Source organism: Clarias gariepinus, unplaced genomic scaffold, assembly GCF_024256425.1.
Source record: "Clarias gariepinus isolate MV-2021 ecotype Netherlands unplaced genomic scaffold, CGAR_prim_01v2 scaffold_29, whole genome shotgun sequence".
NCBI lineage: Eukaryota > Metazoa > Chordata > Actinopteri > Siluriformes > Clariidae > Clarias > Clarias gariepinus.
In genome coordinates, this window is record NW_026520996.1 from 1,429,913 (window position 1) to 1,452,189 (window position 22,277).

At 42.5% G+C, this 22,277-nt stretch overlaps 20 non-coding genes across 20 annotated transcripts; 13 read left to right on the forward strand and 7 right to left on the reverse strand.

The window, feature by feature from the left end:
- Positions 1–143: 143 nt before the first annotated feature.
- trnai-aau (transfer RNA isoleucine (anticodon AAU)) lies at positions 144–217 on the reverse strand. The gene has a single exon. It is a non-coding gene; the product is annotated as a tRNA-Ile (tRNA).
- Positions 218–851: 634 nt separating this feature from the next.
- Positions 852–924, forward strand: trnaa-agc (transfer RNA alanine (anticodon AGC)). The gene has a single exon. It is a non-coding gene; the product is annotated as a tRNA-Ala (tRNA).
- Positions 925–1,995: 1,071 nt separating this feature from the next.
- trnaa-agc (transfer RNA alanine (anticodon AGC)) lies at positions 1,996–2,068 on the forward strand. Its single transcript has one exon. It is a non-coding gene; the product is annotated as a tRNA-Ala (tRNA).
- A 150-nt stretch (positions 2,069–2,218) lies between these two features.
- Positions 2,219–2,292, reverse strand: trnai-aau (transfer RNA isoleucine (anticodon AAU)). The gene has a single exon. It is a non-coding gene; the product is annotated as a tRNA-Ile (tRNA).
- A 1,284-nt stretch (positions 2,293–3,576) lies between these two features.
- Positions 3,577–3,650, reverse strand: trnai-aau (transfer RNA isoleucine (anticodon AAU)). Its single transcript has one exon. It is a non-coding gene; the product is annotated as a tRNA-Ile (tRNA).
- Positions 3,651–4,497: 847 nt separating this feature from the next.
- trnaa-agc (transfer RNA alanine (anticodon AGC)) lies at positions 4,498–4,570 on the forward strand. Its single transcript has one exon. It is a non-coding gene; the product is annotated as a tRNA-Ala (tRNA).
- Positions 4,571–5,641: 1,071 nt separating this feature from the next.
- trnaa-agc (transfer RNA alanine (anticodon AGC)) lies at positions 5,642–5,714 on the forward strand. The gene has a single exon. It is a non-coding gene; the product is annotated as a tRNA-Ala (tRNA).
- A 1,071-nt stretch (positions 5,715–6,785) lies between these two features.
- On the forward strand, positions 6,786–6,858 carry trnaa-agc (transfer RNA alanine (anticodon AGC)). The gene has a single exon. It is a non-coding gene; the product is annotated as a tRNA-Ala (tRNA).
- Positions 6,859–7,008: 150 nt separating this feature from the next.
- trnai-aau (transfer RNA isoleucine (anticodon AAU)) lies at positions 7,009–7,082 on the reverse strand. Its single transcript has one exon. It is a non-coding gene; the product is annotated as a tRNA-Ile (tRNA).
- Positions 7,083–9,073: 1,991 nt separating this feature from the next.
- On the forward strand, positions 9,074–9,146 carry trnaa-agc (transfer RNA alanine (anticodon AGC)). Its single transcript has one exon. It is a non-coding gene; the product is annotated as a tRNA-Ala (tRNA).
- Positions 9,147–10,217: 1,071 nt separating this feature from the next.
- trnaa-agc (transfer RNA alanine (anticodon AGC)) lies at positions 10,218–10,290 on the forward strand. Its single transcript has one exon. It is a non-coding gene; the product is annotated as a tRNA-Ala (tRNA).
- A 1,284-nt stretch (positions 10,291–11,574) lies between these two features.
- trnaa-agc (transfer RNA alanine (anticodon AGC)) lies at positions 11,575–11,647 on the forward strand. Its single transcript has one exon. It is a non-coding gene; the product is annotated as a tRNA-Ala (tRNA).
- A 150-nt stretch (positions 11,648–11,797) lies between these two features.
- On the reverse strand, positions 11,798–11,871 carry trnai-aau (transfer RNA isoleucine (anticodon AAU)). The gene has a single exon. It is a non-coding gene; the product is annotated as a tRNA-Ile (tRNA).
- A 1,991-nt stretch (positions 11,872–13,862) lies between these two features.
- Positions 13,863–13,935, forward strand: trnaa-agc (transfer RNA alanine (anticodon AGC)). The gene has a single exon. It is a non-coding gene; the product is annotated as a tRNA-Ala (tRNA).
- Positions 13,936–15,006: 1,071 nt separating this feature from the next.
- trnaa-agc (transfer RNA alanine (anticodon AGC)) lies at positions 15,007–15,079 on the forward strand. Its single transcript has one exon. It is a non-coding gene; the product is annotated as a tRNA-Ala (tRNA).
- A 2,428-nt stretch (positions 15,080–17,507) lies between these two features.
- trnaa-agc (transfer RNA alanine (anticodon AGC)) lies at positions 17,508–17,580 on the forward strand. The gene has a single exon. It is a non-coding gene; the product is annotated as a tRNA-Ala (tRNA).
- A 1,080-nt stretch (positions 17,581–18,660) lies between these two features.
- On the reverse strand, positions 18,661–18,734 carry trnai-aau (transfer RNA isoleucine (anticodon AAU)). Its single transcript has one exon. It is a non-coding gene; the product is annotated as a tRNA-Ile (tRNA).
- Positions 18,735–19,367: 633 nt separating this feature from the next.
- trnaa-agc (transfer RNA alanine (anticodon AGC)) lies at positions 19,368–19,440 on the forward strand. Its single transcript has one exon. It is a non-coding gene; the product is annotated as a tRNA-Ala (tRNA).
- A 1,294-nt stretch (positions 19,441–20,734) lies between these two features.
- trnai-aau (transfer RNA isoleucine (anticodon AAU)) lies at positions 20,735–20,808 on the reverse strand. Its single transcript has one exon. It is a non-coding gene; the product is annotated as a tRNA-Ile (tRNA).
- An 847-nt stretch (positions 20,809–21,655) lies between these two features.
- trnaa-agc (transfer RNA alanine (anticodon AGC)) lies at positions 21,656–21,728 on the forward strand. Its single transcript has one exon. It is a non-coding gene; the product is annotated as a tRNA-Ala (tRNA).
- Positions 21,729–22,277: the final 549 nt, after the last annotated feature.

Consider the following 22,277-nt stretch of genomic DNA (forward strand, 5'->3'; position numbering starts at 1 on the left):
CACACAGCCAGACGCTGGGTGCTGTCTATTGTTTCCAGCAGTGACTGGGTTATAGCCCTCCTCTTAGGGAGCAAAAACATGTTTTCAACTGCAGTTTAGGTCAGGAGCATCATCTTTCTTGCTAACATTGAAAACTGTGGTAATGGCCCGTACGGGGATCGAACCCGCGACCTTGGCGTTATTAGCACCACGCTCTAACCAGCTGAGCTAACCGGCCAAGACAACGAACCCATGGTTTTTCTCAAATCACAAATTACCTAAGGAACATCACCTAGTCCTGCATTTTCACAAGGGGATCAAATGACCACCAATATTAACATAACTCGTCTATGAACTACACTAGAAATAATTGACCTTATTTGCTAGAGTAGTCCACTATTAAGCAACCTTTAACCAACTGTTCTACCTCAACAACCAAACATCTTGAACAAAAGCATTAAAAAATCCACCTTCTCATATTTTGCCACACTGACATGAAAATTCCACAGTCAGTTCTAAAAGTGTGAACCATGCTGTAAGTTCCTGAGCCTCCCTCCTGTTTCTTTTACAATTGGGGTGTCAAAACCCAAGCATCTGCTAGAATAGACCACTGTTAAGCAACCTTTAACCAACGGTTCTACCTCAACAACCAAACATCAATTTGCTGCAACTGAAGAGGGGGTTGAAGGGCATGCAGTTAGATGAGGTCATTTGTAGGACTCAAATTTGAGTGAACATGTAATCTTAGTCTTACACTTGAGTATGAAAGTTGCATGATCCGCTCTTGAAGAGCACTGTTAACCTTGTCTAATGCACTGCTTGTCTAATGCACACAATAAAAAATTTTACAACCCACTGAGCCAGTGTGTTAAGGGGAATTAGCTCAAGTGGTAGAGCGCTCGCTTAGCATGCGAGAGGTAGCGGGATCGATGCCCGCATTCTCCAGTGTGACCACACAGCCAGACGCTGGGTGCTGGCTATTGTTTCCAGCAGTGACTGGGTTATAGCCCTCCTCTTAGGGAGCAAAAGCATGTTTTCAACTGCAGTTTAGGTCAGGAGCACCATCTTTCTTGCTAACATTGAAAACTGTGGTAATGGCCCGTACGGGGATCAAACCCGCGACCTTGGCGTCATTAGCACCACGCTCTAACCAGCTGAGCTAACCGGCCAAGACAATGGACAGTTGGTTTTTCTCAGATCACAAATTACCTAAGGAACATCACCTAGTCCTGCATTTTCACAAGGGGATCAAATGACCACCAATATTAACATAACTAGTCTATGAACTACACTAGAAGTAATTGACCTTACTTGCTAGAGTAGTCCACTATTAAGCAACCTTTAACCAACTGTTCTACCTCAACAACCAAACATCTTGAACAAAAGCATTAAAAAATCCACCTTCTCATATTTTGACACACTGACATGAAAATTCCACAGTCAGTTCTAAAAGTGTGAGCCATTCTGTAAGCTCCTGAGCTTCCCTACTCTTTTGTTACAATTGGGGTGTCAAAACCCAAGCATCTGCTAGAATAGTCCACTATTAAGCAACCTTTAACCAACTGTTCTACCTCAACAACCAAACATTATGAACAAAAGCATTTAAAATTCCACCTTCTCATATTTTGACACACTGACATGAAAATTCCACAGTCAGTTCTAAAAGTGTGAACCATGCTGTAAGCTCCTGAGCCTCCCTCCTGTTTCTTTTACAATTGGGGTGTCAAAACCCAAGCATCTGCTAGAATAGACCACTGTTAAGCAACCTTTAACCAACGGTTCTACCTCAACAACCAAACATCAAATTGCTGCAACTGAAGAGGGGGTTGAAGGGCATGCAGTTAGATGAGGTCATTTGTAGGACTCAAATTTAAGTAAACATGTAATCTTAGTCTTACACTTGAGTACGAAAGTTGCATGATCCGCTCTTGAAGAGCACTGTTAACCGTGTCTAATGCACTGCTTGTCTAATGCACAGAATAAAAAATTTTACAACCCACTGAGCCAGTGTGCTAAGGGGAATTAGCTCAAGTGGTAGAGCGCTCGCTTAGCATGCGAGAGGTAGCGGGATCGATGCCCGCATTCTCCAGTGTGACCACACAGCCAGACGCTGGGTGCTGTCTATTGTTTCCAGCAGTGACTGGGTTATAGCCCTCCTCTTAGGGAGCAAAAACATGTTTTCAACTGCAGTTTAGGTCAGGAGCATCATCTTTCTTGCTAACATTGAAAACTGTGGTAATGGCCCGTACGGGGATCGAACCCGCGACCTTGGCGTTATTAGCACCACGCTCTAACCAGCTGAGCTAACCGGCCAAGACAACGAACCCATGGTTTTTCTCAAATCACAAATTACCTAAGGAACATCACCTAGTCCTGCATTTTCACAAGGGGATCAAATGACCACCAATATTAACATAACTCGTCTATGAACTACACTAGAAATAATTGACCTTATTTGCTAGAGTAGTCCACTATTAAGCAACCTTTAACCAACTGTTCTACCTCAACAACCAAACATCTTGAACAAAAGCATTAAAAAATCCACCTTCTCATATTTTGCCACACTGACATGAAAATTCCACAGTCAGTTCTAAAAGTGTGAGCCATTCTGTAAGCTCCTGAGCTTCCCTACTCTTTTGTTACAATTGGGGTGTCAAAACCCAAGCATCTGCTAGAATAGTCCACTATTAAGCAACCTTTAACCAACTGTTCTACCTCAACAACCAAACATTATGAACAAAAGCATTTAAAATTCCACCTTCTCATATTTTGACACACTGACATGAAAATTCCACAGTCAGTTCTAAAAGTGTGAACCATGCTGTAAGCTCCTGAGCCTCCCTCCTGTTTCTTTTACAATTGGGGTGTCAAAACCCAAGCATCTGCTAGAATAGACCACTGTTAAGCAACCTTTAACCAACTGTTCTACCTCAACAACCAAACATTATGAACAAAAGCATTTAAAATTCCACCTTCTCATATTTTGACACACTGACATGAAAATTCCACAGTCAGTTCTAAAAGTGTGAACCATGCTGTAAGCTCCTGAGCCTCCCTCCTGTTTCTTTTACAATTGGGGTGTCAAAACCCAAGCATCTGCTAGAATAGACCACTGTTAAGCAACCTTTAACCAACGGTTCTACCTCAACAACCAAACATCAAATTGCTGCAACTGAAGAGGGGGTTGAAGGGCATGCAGTTAGATGAGGTCATTTGTAGGACTCAAATTTAAGTAAACATGTAATCTTAGTCTTACACTTGAGTACGAAAGTTGCATGATCCGCTCTTGAAGAGCACTGTTAACCGTGTCTAATGCACTGCTTGTCTAATGCACAGAATAAAAAATTTTACAACCCACTGAGCCAGTGTGCTAAGGGGAATTAGCTCAAGTGGTAGAGCGCTCGCTTAGCTTGCGAGAGCTAGCGGGATCGATGCACGCATTCTCCAGTGTGACCACACAGCCAGACGCTGGGTGCTGTCTATTGTTTCCAGCAGTGACTGGGTTATAGCCCTCCTCTTAGGGAGCAAAAACATGTTTTCAACTGCAGTTTAGGTCAGGAGCACCATCTTTCTTGCTAACATTGAAAACTGTGGTAATGGCCCGTACGGGGATCGAACCCGCGACCTTGGCGTTATTAGCACCACGCTCTAACCAGCTGAGCTAACCGGCCAAGACAATGAACCCATGGTTTTTCTCAAATCACAAATTACCTAAGGAACATCACCTAGTCCTGCATTTTCACAAGGGGATCAAATGACCACCAATATTAACATAACTCGTCTATGAACTACACTAGAATTAATTGACCTTACTTGCTAGAGTAGTCCACTATTAAGCAACCTTTAACCAACTGTTCTACCTCAACAACCAAACATCTTGAACAAAAGCATTAAAAAATCCACCTTCTTATATTTTGACACACTGACATGAAAATTCCACAGTCAGTTCTAAAAGTGTGAGCCATTCTGTAAGCTCCTGAGCTTCCCTACTCTTATGTTACAATTGGGGTGTCAAAACCCAAGCATCTGCTAGAATAGTCCACTATTAAGCAACCTTTAACCAACTGTTCTACCTCAACAACCAAACATTATGAACAAAAGCATTTAAAATTCCACCTTCTCATATTTTGACACACTGACATTAAAATTCCACAGTCAGTTCTAAAAGTGTGAACCATGCTGTAAGTTCCTGAGCCTCCCTCCTGTTTCTTTTACAATTGGGGTGTCAAAACCCAAGCATCTGCTAGAATAGACCACTGTTAAGCAACCTTTAACCAACGGTTCTACCTCAACAACCAAACATCAATTTGCTGCAACTGAAGAGGGGGTTGAAGGGCATGCAGTTAGATGAGGTCATTTGTAGGACTCAAATTTGAGTGAACATGTAATCTTAGTCTTACACTTGAGTATGAAAGTTGCATGATCCGCTCTTGAAGAGCACTGTTAACCTTGTCTAATGCACTGCTTGTCTAATGCACACAATAAAAAATTTTACAACCCACTGAGCCAGTGTGTTAAGGGGAATTAGCTCAAGTGGTAGAGCGCTCGCTTAGCATGCGAGAGGTAGCGGGATCGATGCCCGCATTCTCCAGTGTGACCACACAGCCAGACGCTGGGTGCTGGCTATTGTTTCCAGCAGTGACTGGGTTATAGCCCTCCTCTTAGGGAGCAAAAGCATGTTTTCAACTGCAGTTTAGGTCAGGAGCACCATCTTTCTTGCTAACATTGAAAACTGTGGTAATGGCCCGTACGGGGATCAAACCCGCGACCTTGGCGTCATTAGCACCACGCTCTAACCAGCTGAGCTAACCGGCCAAGACAATGGACAGTTGGTTTTTCTCAGATCACAAATTACCTAAGGAACATCACCTAGTCCTGCATTTTCACAAGGGGATCAAATGACCACCAATATTAACATAACTAGTCTATGAACTACACTAGAAGTAATTGACCTTACTTGCTAGAGTAGTCCACTATTAAGCAACCTTTAACCAACTGTTCTACCTCAACAACCAAACATCTTGAACAAAAGCATTAAAAAATCCACCTTCTCATATTTTGACACACTGACATGAAAATTCCACAGTCAGTTCTAAAAGTGTGAGCCATTCTGTAAGCTCCTGAGCTTCCCTACTCTTTTGTTACAATTGGGGTGTCAAAACCCAAGCATCTGCTAGAATAGTCCACTATTAAGCAACCTTTAACCAACTGTTCTACCTCAACAACCAAACATTATGAACAAAAGCATTTAAAATTCCACCTTCTCATATTTTGACACACTGACATGAAAATTCCACAGTCAGTTCTAAAAGTGTGAACCATGCTGTAAGCTCCTGAGCCTCCCTCCTGTTTCTTTTACAATTGGGGTGTCAAAACCCAAGCATCTGCTAGAATAGACCACTGTTAAGCAACCTTTAACCAACGGTTCTACCTCAACAACCAAACATCAAATTGCTGCAACTGAAGAGGGGGTTGAAGGGCATGCAGTTAGATGAGGTCATTTGTAGGACTCAAATTTAAATAAACATGTAATCTTAGTCTTACACTTGAGTACGAAAGTTGCATGATCCGCTCTTGAAGAGCACTGTTAACCGTGTCTAATGCACTGCTTGTCTAATGCACAGAATAAAAAATTTTACAACCCACTGAGCCAGTGTGTTAAGGGGAATTAGCTCAAGTGGTAGAGCGCTCGCTTAGCATGCGAGAGGTAGCGGGATCGATGCCCGCATTCTCCAGTGTGACCACACAGCCAGACGCTGGGTGCTGGCTATTGTTTCCAGCAGTGACTGGGTTATAGCCCTCCTCTTAGGGAGCAAAAGCATGTTTTCAACTGCAGTTTAGGTCAGGAGCACCATCTTTCTTGCTAACATTGAAAACTGTGGTAATGGCCCGTACGGGGATCAAACCCGCGACCTTGGCGTCATTAGCACCACGCTCTAACCAGCTGAGCTAACCGGCCAAGACAATGGACAGTTGGTTTTTCTCAGATCACAAATTACCTAAGGAACATCACCTAGTCCTGCATTTTCACAAGGGGATCAAATGACCACCAATATTAACATAACTAGTCTATGAACTACACTAGAAGTAATTGACCTTACTTGCTAGAGTAGTCCACTATTAAGCAACCTTTAACCAACTGTTCTACCTCAACAACCAAACATCTTGAACAAAAGCATTAAAAAATCCACCTTCTCATATTTTGACACACTGACATGAAAATTCCACAGTCAGTTCTAAAAGTGTGAGCCATTCTGTAAGCTCCTGAGCTTCCCTACTCTTTTGTTACAATTGGGGTGTCAAAACCCAAGCATCTGCTAGAATAGTCCACTATTAAGCAACCTTTAACCAACTGTTCTACCTCAACAACCAAACATTATGAACAAAAGCATTTAAAATTCCACCTTCTCATATTTTGACACACTGACATGAAAATTCCACAGTCAGTTCTAAAAGTGTGAACCATGCTGTAAGCTCCTGAGCCTCCCTCCTGTTTCTTTTACAATTGGGGTGTCAAAACCCAAGCATCTGCTAGAATAGACCACTGTTAAGCAACCTTTAACCAACGGTTCTACCTCAACAACCAAACATCAAATTGCTGCAACTGAAGAGGGGGTTGAAGGGCATGCAGTTAGATGAGGTCATTTGTAGGACTCAAATTTAAGTAAACATGTAATCTTAGTCTTACACTTGAGTACGAAAGTTGCATGATCCGCTCTTGAAGAGCACTGTTAACCGTGTCTAATGCACTGCTTGTCTAATGCACAGAATAAAAAATTTTACAACCCACTGAGCCAGTGTGCTAAGGGGAATTAGCTCAAGTGGTAGAGCGCTCGCTTAGCATGCGAGAGGTAGCGGGATCGATGCCCGCATTCTCCAGTGTGACCACACAGCCAGACGCTGGGTGCTGTCTATTGTTTCCAGCAGTGACTGGGTTATAGCCCTCCTCTTAGGGAGCAAAAACATGTTTTCAACTGCAGTTTAGGTCAGGAGCACCATCTTTCTTGCTAACATTGAAAACTGTGGTAATGGCCCGTACGGGGATCGAACCCGCGACCTTGGCGTTATTAGCACCACGCTCTAACCAGCTGAGCTAACCGGCCAAGACAATGGACTGTTGGTTTTTCTCAGATCACAAATTACCTAAGGAACATCACCTAGTCCTGCATTTTCACAAGGGGATCAAATGACCACCAATATTAACATAACTAGTCTATGAACTACACTAGAAGTAATTGACCTTACTTGCTAGAGTAGTCCACTATTAAGCAACCTTTAACCAACTGTTCTACCTCAACAACCAAACATCTTGAACAAAAGCATTAAAAAATCCACCTTCTCATATTTTGACACACTGACATGAAAATTCCACAGTCAGTTCTAAAAGTGTGAGCCATTCTGTAAGCTCCTGAGCTTCCCTACTCTTTTGTTACAATTGGGGTGTCAAAACCCAAGCATCTGCTAGAATAGTCCACTATTAAGCAACCTTTAACCAACTGTTCTACCTCAACAACCAAACATTATGAACAAAAGCATTTAAAATTCCACCTTCTCATATTTTGACACACTGACATGAAAATTCCACAGTCAGTTCTAAAAGTGTGAACCATGCTGTAAGCTCCTGAGCCTCCCTCCTGTTTCTTTTACAATTGGGGTGTCAAAACCCAAGCATCTGCTAGAATAGACCACTGTTAAGCAACCTTTAACCAACGGTTCTACCTCAACAACCAAACATCAAATTGCTGCAACTGAAGAGGGGGTTGAAGGGCATGCAGTTAGATGAGGTCATTTGTAGGACTCAAATTTGAGTGAACATGTAATCTTAGTCTTACACTTGAGTACGAAAGTTGCATGATCCGCTCTTGAAGAGCACTGTTAACCTTGTCTAATGCACTGCTTGTCTAATGCACAGAATAATAAAATTTACAACCCACTGAGCCAGTGTGCTAAGGGGAATTAGCTCAAGTGGTAGAGCGCTCGCTTAGCATGCGAGAGGTAGTGGGATCGATGCCCGCATTCTCCAGTGTGACCACACAGCCAGACGCTGGGTGCTGTCTATTGTTTCCAGCAGTGACTGGGTTATAGCCCTCCTCTTAGGGAGCAAAAACATGTTTTCAACTGCAGTTTAGGTCAGGAGCACCATCTTTCTTGCGAACATTGAAAACTGTGGCAATGGCCCATACAGGGATCAAATCCGCGACCTTGGCGTTATTAGCACCACGCTCTAACCAGCTGAGCTAACCGGCCAAGACAATGGACTGTTGGTTTTTCTCAGATCACAAATTACCTAAGGAACATCACCTAGTCCTGCATTTTCACAAGGGGATCAAATGACCACCAATATTAACATAACTAGTCTATGAACTACACTAGAAGTAATTGACCTTACTTGCTAGAGTAGTCCACTATTAAGCAACCTTTAACCAACTGTTCTACCTCAACAACCAAACATCTTGAACAAAAGCATTAAAAAATCCACCTTCTTATATTTTGACACACTGACATGAAAATTCCACAGTCAGTTCTAAAAGTGTGAGCCATTCTGTAAGCTCCTGAGCTTCCCTACTGTTTTGTTACAATTGGGGTGTTAAAACCCAAGCATCTGCTAGAATAGTCCACTATTAAGCAACCTTTAACCAACTGTTCTACCTCAACAACCAAACATCATGAACAAAAGCATTTAAAATTCCACCTTCTCATATTTTGACACAATGACATGGAAATTCCACAGTCAGTTCTAAAAGTGTGAACCATGCTGTAAGCTCCTGAGCCTCCCTCCTGTTTCTTTTACAATTGGGGTGTCAAAACCCAAGCATCTGCTAGAATAGACCACTGTTAAGCAACCTTTAACCAACGGTTCTACCTCAACAACCAAACATCAATTTGCTGCAACTGAAGAGGGGGTTGAAGGGCATGCAGTTAGATGAGGTCATTTGTAGGACTCAAATTTGAGTGAACATGTAATCTTAGTCTTACACTTGAGTATGAAAGTTGCATGATGCGCTCTTGAAGAGCACTGTTAACCTTGTCTAATGCACTGCTTCTCTAATGCACAGAATAAAAAATTTTACAACCCACTGAGCCAGTGTGCTAAGGGGAATTAGCTCAAGTGGTAGAGCGCTCGCTTAGCATGCGAGAGGTAGCGGGATCGATGCCCGCATTCTCCAGTGTGACCACACAGCCAGACGCTGGGTGCTGTCTATTGTTTCCAGCAGTGACTGGGTTATAGCCCTCCTCTTAGGGAGCAAAAACATGTTTTCAACTGCAGTTTAGGTCAGGAGCACCATCTTTCTTGCGAACATTGAAAACTGTGGCAATGGCCCATACAGGGATCAAATCCGCGACCTTGGCGTTATTAGCACCACGCTCTAACCAGCTGAGCTAACCGGCCAAGACAATGGACTGTTGGTTTTTCTCAGATCACAAATTACCTAAGGAACATCACCTAGTCCTGCATTTTCACAAGGGGATCAAATGACCACCAATATTAACATAACTAGTCTATGAACTACACTAGAAGTAATTGACCTTACTTGCTAGAGTAGTCCACTATTAAGCAACCTTTAACCAACTGTTCTACCTCAACAACCAAACATCTTGAACAAAAGCATTAAAAAATCCACCTTCTTATATTTTGACACACTGACATGAAAATTCCACAGTCAGTTCTAAAAGTGTGAGCCATTCTGTAAGCTCCTGAGCTTCCCTACTGTTTTGTTACAATTGGGGTGTTAAAACCCAAGCATCTGCTAGAATAGTCCACTATTAAGCAACCTTTAACCAACTGTTCTACCTCAACAACCAAACATCATGAACAAAAGCATTTAAAATTCCACCTTCTCATATTTTGACACACTGACATGGAAATTCCACAGTCAGTTCTAAAAGTGTGAACCATGCTGTAAGCTCCTGAGCCTCCCTCCTGTTTCTTTTACAATTGGGGTGTCAAAACCCAAGCATCTGCTAGAATAGACCACTGTTAAGCAACCTTTAACCAACGGTTCTACCTCAACAACCAAACATCAATTTGCTGCAACTGAAGAGGGGGTTGAAGGGCATGCAGTTAGATGAGGTCATTTGTAGGACTCAAATTTGAGTGAACATGTAATCTTAGTCTTACACTTGAGTATGAAAGTTGCATGATGCGCTCTTGAAGAGCACTGTTAACCTTGTCTAATGCACTGCTTCTCTAATGCACAGAATAAAAAATTTTACAACCCACTGAGCCAGTGTGCTAAGGGGAATTAGCTCAAGTGGTAGAGCGCTCGCTTAGCATGCGAGAGGTAGCGGGATCGATGCCCGCATTCTCCAGTGTGACCACACAGCCAGACGCTGGGTGCTGTCTATTGTTTCCAGCAGTGACTGGGTTATAGCCCTCCTCTTAGGGAGCAAAAACATGTTTTCAACTGCAGTTTAGGTCAGGAGCACCATCTTTCTTGCGAACATTGAAAACTGTGGCAATGGCCCATACAGGGATCGAACCCGCGACCTTGGCATTATTAGCACCACGCTCTAACCAGCTGAGCTAACCGGACAAGACAATGGACTGTTGGTTTTTCTCAGATCACAAATTACCTAAGGAACATCACCTAGTCCTGCATTTTCACAAGGGGATCAAATGACCACCAATATTAACATAACTCGTCTATGAACTACACTAGAATTAATTGACCTTACTTGCTAGAGTAGTCCACTATTAAGCAACCTTTAACCAACTGTTCTACCTCAACAACCAAACATCTTGAACAAAAGCATTAAAAAATCCACCTTCTCATATTTTGACACACTGACATGAAAATTCCACAGTCAGTTCTAAAAGTGTGAGCCATTCTGTAAGCTCCTGAGCTTCCCTACTCTTTTGTTACAATTGGGGTGTCAAAACCCAAGCATCTGCTAGAATAGTCCACTATTAAGCAACCTTTAACCAACTGTTCTACCTCAACAACCAAACATCTTGAACAAAAGCATTAAAAAATCCACCTTCTCATATTTTGACACACTGACATGAAAATTCCACAGTCAGTTCTAAAAGTGTGAGCCATTCTGTAAGCTCCTGAGCTTCCCTACTCTTTTGTTACAATTGGGGTGTCAAAACCCAAGCATCTGCTAGAATAGTCCACTATTAAGCAACCTTTAACCAACTGTTCTACCTCAACAACCAAACATTATGAACAAAAGCATTTAAAATTCCACCTTCTCATATTTTGACACACTGACATGAAAATTCCACAGTCAGTTCTAAAAGTGTGAACCATGCTGTAAGCTCCTGAGCCTCCCTCCTGTTTCTTTTACAATTGGGGTGTCAAAACCCAAGCATCTGCTAGAATAGACCACTGTTAAGCAACCTTTAACCAACGGTTCTACCTCAACAACCAAACATCAAATTGCTGCAACTGAAGAGGGGGTTGAAGGGCATGCAGTTAGATGAGGTCATTTGTAGGACTCAAATTTAAGTAAACATGTAATCTTAGTCTTACACTTGAGTACGAAAGTTGCATGATCCGCTCTTGAAGAGCACTGTTAACCGTGTCTAATGCACTGCTTGTCTAATGCACAGAATAAAAAATTTTACAACCCACTGAGCCAGTGTGCTAAGGGGAATTAGCTCAAGTGGTAGAGCGCTCGCTTAGCATGCGAGAGGTAGCGGGATCGATGCCCGCATTCTCCAGTGTGACCACACAGCCAGACGCTGGGTGCTGTCTATTGTTTCCAGCAGTGACTGGGTTATAGCCCTCCTCTTAGGGAGCAAAAACATGTTTTCAACTGCAGTTTAGGTCAGGAGCACCATCTTTCTTGCTAACATTGAAAACTGTGGTAATGGCCCGTACGGGGATCGAACCCGCGACCTTGGCGTTATTAGCACCACGCTCTAACCAGCTGAGCTAACCGGCCAAGACAATGGACTGTTGGTTTTTCTCAGATCACAAATTACCTAAGGAACATCACCTAGTCCTGCATTTTCACAAGGGGATCAAATGACCACCAATATTAACATAACTAGTCTATGAACTACACTAGAAGTAATTGACCTTACTTGCTAGAGTAGTCCACTATTAAGCAACCTTTAACCAACTGTTCTACCTCAACAACCAAACATCTTGAACAAAAGCATTAAAAAATCCACCTTCTCATATTTTGACACACTGACATGAAAATTCCACAGTCAGTTCTAAAAGTGTGAGCCATTCTGTAAGCTCCTGAGCTTCCCTACTCTTTTGTTACAATTGGGGTGTCAAAACCCAAGCATCTGCTAGAATAGTCCACTATTAAGCAACCTTTAACCAACTGTTCTACCTCAACAACCAAACATTATGAACAAAAGCATTTAAAATTCCACCTTCTCATATTTTGACACACTGACATGAAAATTCCACAGTCAGTTCTAAAAGTGTGAACCATGCTGTAAGCTCCTGAGCCTCCCTCCTGTTTCTTTTACAATTGGGGTGTCAAAACCCAAGCATCTGCTAGAATAGACCACTGTTAAGCAACCTTTAACCAACGGTTCTACCTCAACAACCAAACATCAAATTGCTGCAACTGAAGAGGGGGTTGAAGGGCATGCAGTTAGATGAGGTCATTTGTAGGACTCAAATTTGAGTGAACATGTAATCTTAGTCTTACACTTGAGTACGAAAGTTGCATGATCCGCTCTTGAAGAGCACTGTTAACCTTGTCTAATGCACTGCTTGTCTAATGCACAGAATAATAAAATTTACAACCCACTGAGCCAGTGTGCTAAGGGGAATTAGCTCAAGTGGTAGAGCGCTCGCTTAGCATGCGAGAGGTAGTGGGATCGATGCCCGCATTCTCCAGTGTGACCACACAGCCAGACGCTGGGTGCTGTCTATTGTTTCCAGCAGTGACTGGGTTATAGCCCTCCTCTTAGGGAGCAAAAACATGTTTTCAACTGCAGTTTAGGTCAGGAGCACCATCTTTCTTGCGAACATTGAAAACTGTGGCAATGGCCCATACAGGGATCAAATCCGCGACCTTGGCGTTATTAGCACCACGCTCTAACCAGCTGAGCTAACCGGCCAAGACAATGGACTGTTGGTTTTTCTCAGATCACAAATTACCTAAGGAACATCACCTAGTCCTGCATTTTCACAAGGGGATCAAATGACCACCAATATTAACATAACTAGTCTATGAACTACACTAGAAGTAATTGACCTTACTTGCTAGAGTAGTCCACTATTAAGCAACCTTTAACCAACTGTTCTACCTCAACAACCAAACATCTTGAACAAAAGCATTAAAAAATCCACCTTCTTATATTTTGACACACTGACATGAAAATTCCACAGTCAGTTCTAAAAGTGTGAGCCATTCTGTAAGCTCCTGAGCTTCCCTACTGTTTTGTTACAATTGGGGTGTTAAAACCCAAGCATCTGCTAGAATAGTCCACTATTAAGCAACCTTTAACCAACTGTTCTACCTCAACAACCAAACATCATGAACAAAAGCATTTAAAATTCCACCTTCTCATATTTTGACACAATGACATGGAAATTCCACAGTCAGTTCTAAAAGTGTGAACCATGCTGTAAGCTCCTGAGCCTCCCTCCTGTTTCTTTTACAATTGGGGTGTCAAAACCCAAGCATCTGCTAGAATAGACCACTGTTAAGCAACCTTTAACCAACGGTTCTACCTCAACAACCAAACATCAATTTGCTGCAACTGAAGAGGGGGTTGAAGGGCATGCAGTTAGATGAGGTCATTTGTAGGACTCAAATTTGAGTGAACATGTAATCTTAGTCTTACACTTGAGTATGAAAGTTGCATGATGCGCTCTTGAAGAGCACTGTTAACCTTGTCTAATGCACTGCTTCTCTAATGCACAGAATAAAAAATTTTACAACCCACTGAGCCAGTGTGCTAAGGGGAATTAGCTCAAGTGGTAGAGCGCTCGCTTAGCATGCGAGAGGTAGCGGGATCGATGCCCGCATTCTCCAGTGTGACCACACAGCCAGACGCTGGGTGCTGTCTATTGTTTCCAGCAGTGACTGGGTTATAGCCCTCCTCTTAGGGAGCAAAAACATGTTTTCAACTGCAGTTTAGGTCAGGAGCACCATCTTTCTTGCGAACATTGAAAACTGTGGCAATGGCCCATACAGGGATCAAATCCGCGACCTTGGCGTTATTAGCACCACGCTCTAACCAGCTGAGCTAACCGGCCAAGACAATGGACTGTTGGTTTTTCTCAGATCACAAATTACCTAAGGAACATCACCTAGTCCTGCATTTTCACAAGGGGATCAAATGACCACCAATATTAACATAACTAGTCTATGAACTACACTAGAAGTAATTGACCTTACTTGCTAGAGTAGTCCACTATTAAGCAACCTTTAACCAACTGTTCTACCTCAACAACCAAACATCTTGAACAAAAGCATTAAAAAATCCACCTTCTTATATTTTGACACACTGACATGAAAATTCCACAGTCAGTTCTAAAAGTGTGAGCCATTCTGTAAGCTCCTGAGCTTCCCTACTGTTTTGTTACAATTGGGGTGTTAAAACCCAAGCATCTGCTAGAATAGTCCACTATTAAGCAACCTTTAACCAACTGTTCTACCTCAACAACCAAACATCATGAACAAAAGCATTTAAAATTCCACCTTCTCATATTTTGACACACTGACATGGAAATTCCACAGTCAGTTCTAAAAGTGTGAACCATGCTGTAAGCTCCTGAGCCTCCCTCCTGTTTCTTTTACAATTGGGGTGTCAAAACCCAAGCATCTGCTAGAATAGACCACTGTTAAGCAACCTTTAACCAACGGTTCTACCTCAACAACCAAACATCAATTTGCTGCAACTGAAGAGGGGGTTGAAGGGCATGCAGTTAGATGAGGTCATTTGTAGGACTCAAATTTGAGTGAACATGTAATCTTAGTCTTACACTTGAGTATGAAAGTTGCATGATGCGCTCTTGAAGAGCACTGTTAACCTTGTCTAATGCACTGCTTCTCTAATGCACAGAATAAAAAATTTTACAACCCACTGAGCCAGTGTGCTAAGGGGAATTAGCTCAAGTGGTAGAGCGCTCGCTTAGCATGCGAGAGGTAGCGGGATCGATGCCCGCATTCTCCAGTGTGACCACACAGCCAGACGCTGGGTGCTGTCTATTGTTTCCAGCAGTGACTGGGTTATAGCCCTCCTCTTAGGGAGCAAAAACATGTTTTCAACTGCAGTTTAGGTCAGGAGCACCATCTTTCTTGCGAACATTGAAAACTGTGGCAATGGCCCATACAGGGATCGAACCCGCGACCTTGGCATTATTAGCACCACGCTCTAACCAGCTGAGCTAACCGGACAAGACAATGGACTGTTGGTTTTTCTCAGATCACAAATTACCTAAGGAACATCACCTAGTCCTGCATTTTCACAAGGGGATCAAATGACCACCAATATTAACATAACTCGTCTATGAACTACACTAGAATTAATTGACCTTACTTGCTAGAGTAGTCCACTATTAAGCAACCTTTAACCAACTGTTCTACCTCAACAACCAAACATCTTGAACAAAAGCATTAAAAAATCCACCTTCTCATATTTTGACACACTGACATGAAAATTCCACAGTCAGTTCTAAAAGTGTGAGCCATTCTGTAAGCTCCTGAGCTTCCCTACTCTTTTGTTACAATTGGGGTGTCAAAACCCAAGCATCTGCTAGAATAGTCCACTATTAAGCAACCTTTAACCAACTGTTCTACCTCAACAACCAAACATCTTGAACAAAAGCATTAAAAAATCCACCTTCTCATATTTTGACACACTGACATGAAAATTCCACAGTCAGTTCTAAAAGTGTGAGCCATTCTGTAAGCTCCTGAGCTTCCCTACTCTTTTGTTACAATTGGGGTGTCAAAACCCAAGCATCTGCTAGAATAGTCCACTATTAAGCAACCTTTAACCAACTGTTCTACCTCAACAACCAAACATTATGAACAAAAGCATTTAAAATTCCACCTTCTCATATTTTGACACACTGACATGAAAATTCCACAGTCAGTTCTAAAAGTGTGAACCATGCTGTAAGCTCCTGAGCCTCCCTCCTGTTTCTTTTACAATTGGGGTGTCAAAACCCAAGCATCTGCTAGAATAGACCACTGTTAAGCAACCTTTAACCAACGGTTCTACCTCAACAACCAAACATCAAATTGCTGCAACTGAAGAGGGGGTTGAAGGGCATGCAGTTAGATGAGGTCATTTGTAGGACTCAAATTTAAGTAAACATGTAATCTTAGTCTTACACTTGAGTACGAAAGTTGCATGATCCGCTCTTGAAGAGCACTGTTAACCTTGTCTAATGCACTGCTTGTCTAATGCACAGAATAAAAAATTTTACAACCCACTGAGCCAGTGTGCTAAGGGTAATTAGCTCAAGTGGTAGAGCGCTCGCTTAGCATGCGAGAGGTAGCGGGATCGATGCCCGCATTCTCCAGTGTGACCACACAGCCAGACGCTGGGTGCTGTCTATTGTTTCCAGCAGTGACTGGGTTATAGCCCTCCTCTTAGGGAGCAAAAACATGTTTTCAACTGCAGTTTAGGTCAGGAGCACCATCTTTCTTGCTAACATTGAAAACTGTGGTAATGGCCCATACAGGGATCGAACCCGCGACCTTGGCATTATTAGCACCACGCTCTAACCAGCTGAGCTAACCGGACAAGACAATGGACTGTTGGTTTTTCTCAGATCACAAATTACCTAAGGAACATCACCTAGTCCTGCATTTTCACAAGGGGATCAAATGACCACCAATATTAACATAACTCGTCTATGAACTACACTAGAATTAATTGACCTTACTTGCTAGAGTAGTCCACTATTAAGCAACCTTTAACCAACTGTTCTACCTCAACAACCAAACATCTTGAACAAAAGCATTAAAAAATCCACCTTCTCATATTTTGACACACTGACATGAAAATTCCACAGTCAGTTCTAAAAGTGTGAGCCATTCTGTAAGCTCCTGAGCTTCCCTACTCTTTTGTTACAATTGGGGTGTCAAAACCCAAGCATCTGCTAGAATAGTCCACTATTAAGCAACCTTTAACCAACTGTTCTACCTCAACAACCAAACATTATGAACAAAAGCATTTAAAATTCCACCTTCTCATATTTTGACACACTGACATGAAAATTCCACAGTCAGTTCTAAAAGTGTGAACCATGCTGTAAGCTCCTGAGCCTCCCTCCTGTTTCTTTTACAATTGGGGTGTCAAAACCCAAGCATCTGCTAGAATAGACCACTGTTAAGCAACCTTTAACCAACGGTTCTACCTCAACAACCAAACATCAAATTGCTGCAACTGAAGAGGGGGTTGAAGGGCATGCAGTTAGATGAGGTCATTTGTAGGACTCAAATTTAAGTAAACATGTAATCTTAGTCTTACACTTGAGTACGAAAGTTGCATGATCCGCTCTTGAAGAGCACTGTTAACCGTGTCTAATGCACTGCTTGTCTAATGCACAGAATAAAAAATTTTACAACCCACTGAGCCAGTGTGCTAAGGGGAATTAGCTCAAGTGGTAGAGCGCTCGCTTAGCATGCGAGAGGTAGCGGGATCGATGCCCGCATTCTCCAGTGTGACCACACAGCCAGACGCTGGGTGCTGTCTATTGTTTCCAGCAGTGACTGGGTTATAGCCCTCCTCTTAGGGAGCAAAAACATGTTTTCAACTGCAGTTTAGGTCAGGAGCACCATCTTTCTTGCTAACATTGAAAACTGTGGTAATGGCCCGTACGGGGATCGAACCCGCGACCTTGGCCTTATTAGCACCACGCTCTAACCAGCTGAGCTAACCGGCCAAGACAATGAACCCATGGTTTTTCTCAAATCACAAATTACCTAAGGAACATCACCTAGTCCTGCATTTTCACAAGGGGATCAAATGACCACCAATATTAACATAACTAGTCTATGAACTAGACTAGAAGTAACTGACCTTACTTGCTAGAGTAGTCCACTATTAAGCAACCTTTAACCAACTGTTCTACCTCAACAACCAAACATCTTGAACAAAAGCATTAAAAAATCCACCTTCTTATATTTTGACACACTGACATGAAAATTCCACAGTCAGTTCTAAAAGTGTGAGCCATTCTGTAAGCTCCTGAGCTTCCCTACTGTTTTGTTACAATTGGGGTGTTAAAACCCAAGCATCTGCTAGAATAGACCACTGTTAAGCAACCTTTAACCAACGGTTCTACCTCAACAACCAAACATCAAATTGCTGCAACTGAAGAGGGGGTTGAAGGGCATGCAGTTAGATGAGGTCATTTGTAGGACTCAAATTTGAGTGAACATGTAATCTTAGTCTTACACTTGAGTATGAAAGTTGCATGATCCGCTCTTGAAGAGCACTGTTAACCTTGTCTAATGCACTGCTTGTCTAATGCACAGAATAAAAAATTTTACAACTCACTGAGCCAGTGTGCTAAGGGGAATTAGCTCAAGTGGTAGAGCGCTCGCTTAGCATGCGAGAGGTAGTGGGATCGATGCCCGCATTCTCCAGTGTGACCACACAGCCAGACGCTGGGTGTTGTCTATTGTTTCCAGCAGTGACTGGGTTATAGCCCTCCTCTTAGGGAGCAAAAACATGTTTTCAACTGCAGTCTAGGTCAGGAGCATCATCTTTCTTGCTAACATTGAAAACTGTGGTAATGGCCCGTACGGGGATCGAACCCGCGACCTTGGCGTTATTAGCACCACGCTCTAACCAGCTGAGCTAACCGGCCAAGACAATGAACCCATGGTTTTTCTCAAATCACAAATTACCTAAGGAACATCACCTAGTCCTGCATTTTCACAAGGGGATCAAATGACCACCAATATTAACATAACTCGTCTATGAACTACACTAGAATTAATTGACCTTACTTGCTAGAGTAGTCCACTATTAAGCAACCTTTAACCAACTGTTCTACCTCAACAACCAAACATTATGAACAAAAGCATTTAAAATTCCACCTTCTCATATTTTGACACACTGACATGAAAATTCCACAGTCAGTTCTAAAAGTGTGAGCCATTCTGTAAGCTCCTGAGCTTCCCTACTCTTTTGTTACAATTGGGGTGTCAAAACCCAAGCATCTGCTAGAATAGTCCACTATTAAGCAACCTTTAACCAACTGTTCTACCTCAACAACCAAACATCAAATTGCTGCAACTGAAGAGGGAGTTGAAGGGCATGCAGTTAGATGAGGTCATTTGTAGGACTCAAATTTGAGTGAACATGTAATCTTAGTCTTACACTTGAGTACGAAAGTTGCATGATCCGCTCTTGAAGAGCACTGTTAACCTTGTCTAATGCACTGCTTGTCTAATGCACAGAATAATAAAATTTACAACCCACTGAGCCAGTGTGCTAAGGGGAATTAGCTCAAGTGGTAGAGCGCTCGCTTAGCATGCGAGAGGTAGCGGGATCGATGCCCGCATTCTCCAGTGTGACCACACAGCCAGATGCTGGGTGCTGTCTATTGTTTCCAGCAGTGACTGGGTTATAGCCCTCCTCTTAGGGAGCAAAAACATGTTTTCAACTGCAGTTTAGGTCAGGAGCACCATCTTTCTTGCGAACATTGAAAACTGTGGCAATGGCCCATACAGGGATCGAACCCGCGACCTTGGCGTTATTAGCACCACGCTCTAACCAGCTGAGCTAACCGGACAAGACAATGGACTGTTGGTTTTTCTCAGATCACAAATTACCTAAGGAACATCACCTAGTCCTGCATTTTCACAAGGGGATCAAATGACCACCAATATTAACATAACTAGTCTATGAACTACACTAGAAGTAATTGACCTTACTTGCTAGAGTAGTCCACTATTAAGCAACCTTTAACCAACTGTTCTACCTCAACAACCAAACATCTTGAACAAAAGCATTAAAAAATCCACCTTCTCATATTTTGACACACTGACATGAAAATTCCACAGTCAGTTCTAAAAGTGTGAGCCATTCTGTAAGCTCCTGAGCTTCCCTACTCTTTTGTTACAATTGGGGTGTCAAAACCCAAGCATCTGCTAGAATAGTCCACTATTAAACAACCTTTAACCAACTGTTCTACCTCAACAACCAAACATTATGAACAAAAGCATTTAAAATTCCACCTTCTCATATTTTGACACACTGACATGAAAATTCCACAGTCAGTTCTAAAAGTGTGAACCATGCTGTAAGCTCCTGAGCCTCCCTCCTGTTTCTTTTACAATTGGGGTGTCAAAACCCAAGCATCTGCTAGAATAGACCACTGTTAAGCAACCTTTAACCAACGGTTCTACCTCAACAACCAAACATCAAATTGCTGCAACTGAAGAGGGGGTTGAAGGGCATGCAGTTAGATGAGGTCATTTGTAGGACTCAAATTTAAGTAAACATGTAATCTTAGTCTTACACTTGAGTACGAAAGTTGCATGATCCGCTCTTGAAGAGCACTGTTAACCGTGTCTAATGCACTGCTTGTCTAATGCACAGAATAAAAAATTTTACAACCCACTGAGCCAGTGTGCTAAGGGGAATTAGCTCAAGTGGTAGAGCGCTCGCTTAGCATGCGAGAGGTAGTGGGATCGATGCCCGCATTCTCCAGTGTGACCACACAGCCAGACGCTGGGTGCTGTCTATTGTTTCCAGCAGTGACTGGGTTATAGCCCTCCTCTTAGGGAGCAAAAACATGTTTTCAACTGCAGTTTAGGTCAGGAGCACCATCTTTCTTGCTAACATTGAAAACTGTGGTAATGGCCCGTACGGGGATCGAACCCGCGACCTTGGCGTTATTAGCACCACGCTCTAACCAGCTGAGCTAACCGGCCAAGACAATGAACCCATGGTTTTTCTCAAATCACAAATTACCTAAGGAACATCACCTAGTCCTGCATTTTCACAAGGGGATCAAATGACCACCAATATTAACATAACTAGTCTATGAACTACACTAGAAGTAATTGACCTTACTTGCTAGAGTAGTCCACTATTAAGCAACCTTTAACCAACTGTTCTACCTCAACAACCAAACATCTTGAACAAAAGCATTAAAAAATCCACTTTCTTATATTTTGACACACTGACATGAAAATTCCACAGTCAGTTCTAAAAGTGTGAGCCATTCTGTAAGCTCCTGAGCTTCCCTACTGTTTTGTTACAATTGGGGTGTTAAAACCCAAGCATCTGCTAGAATAGACCACTATTAACAAACCTTTAACCAACTGTTCTACCTCAACAACCAAACATCATGAACAAAAGCATTTAAAATTCCACCTTCTCATATTTTGACACACTGACATGGAAATTCCACAGTCAGTTCTAAAAGTGTGAACCATGCTGTAAGCTCCTGAGCCTCCCTCCTGTTTCTTTTACAATTGGGGTGTCAAAACCCAAGCATCTGCTAGAATAGACCACTGTTAAGCAACCTTTAACCAACGGTTCTACCTCAACAACCAAACATCAATTTGCTGCAACTGAAGAGGGGGTTGAAGGGCATGCAGTTAGATGAGGTCATTTGTAGGACTCAAATTTGAGTGAACATGTAATCTTAGTCTTACACTTGAGTATGAAAGTTGCATGATGCGCTCTTGAAGAGCACTGTTAACCTTGTCTAATGCACTGCTTCTCTAATGCACAGAATAAAAAATTTTACAACCCACTGAGCCAGTGTGCTAAGGGGAATTAGCTCAAGTGGTAGAGCGCTCGCTTAGCATGCGAGAGGTAGCGGGATCGATGCCCGCATTCTCCAGTGTGACCACACAGCCAGACGCTGGGTGTCGTCTATTGTTTCCAGCAGTGACTGGGTTATAGCCCTCCTCTTAGGGAGCAAAAACATGTTTTCAACTGCAGTTTAGGTCAGGAGCACCATCTTTCTTGCGAACATTGAAAACTGTGGCAATGGCCCATACAGGGATCAAATCCGCGACCTTGGCGTTATTAGCACCACGCTCTAACCAGCTGAGCTAACCGGCCAAGACAATGGACTGTTGGTTTTTCTCAGATCATAAATTACCTAAGGAACATCACCTAGTCCTGCATTTTCACAAGGGGATCAAATGACCACCAATATTAACATAACTAGTCTATGAACTACACTAGAAGTAATTGACCTTACTTGCTAGAGTAGTCCACTATTAAGCAACCTTTAACCAACTGTTCTACCTCAACAACCAAACATCTTGAACAAAAGCATTAAAAAATCCACCTTCTTATATTTTGACACACTGACATGAAAATTCCACAGTCAGTTCTAAAAGTGTGAGCCATTCTGTAAGCTCCTGAGCTTCCCTACTGTTTT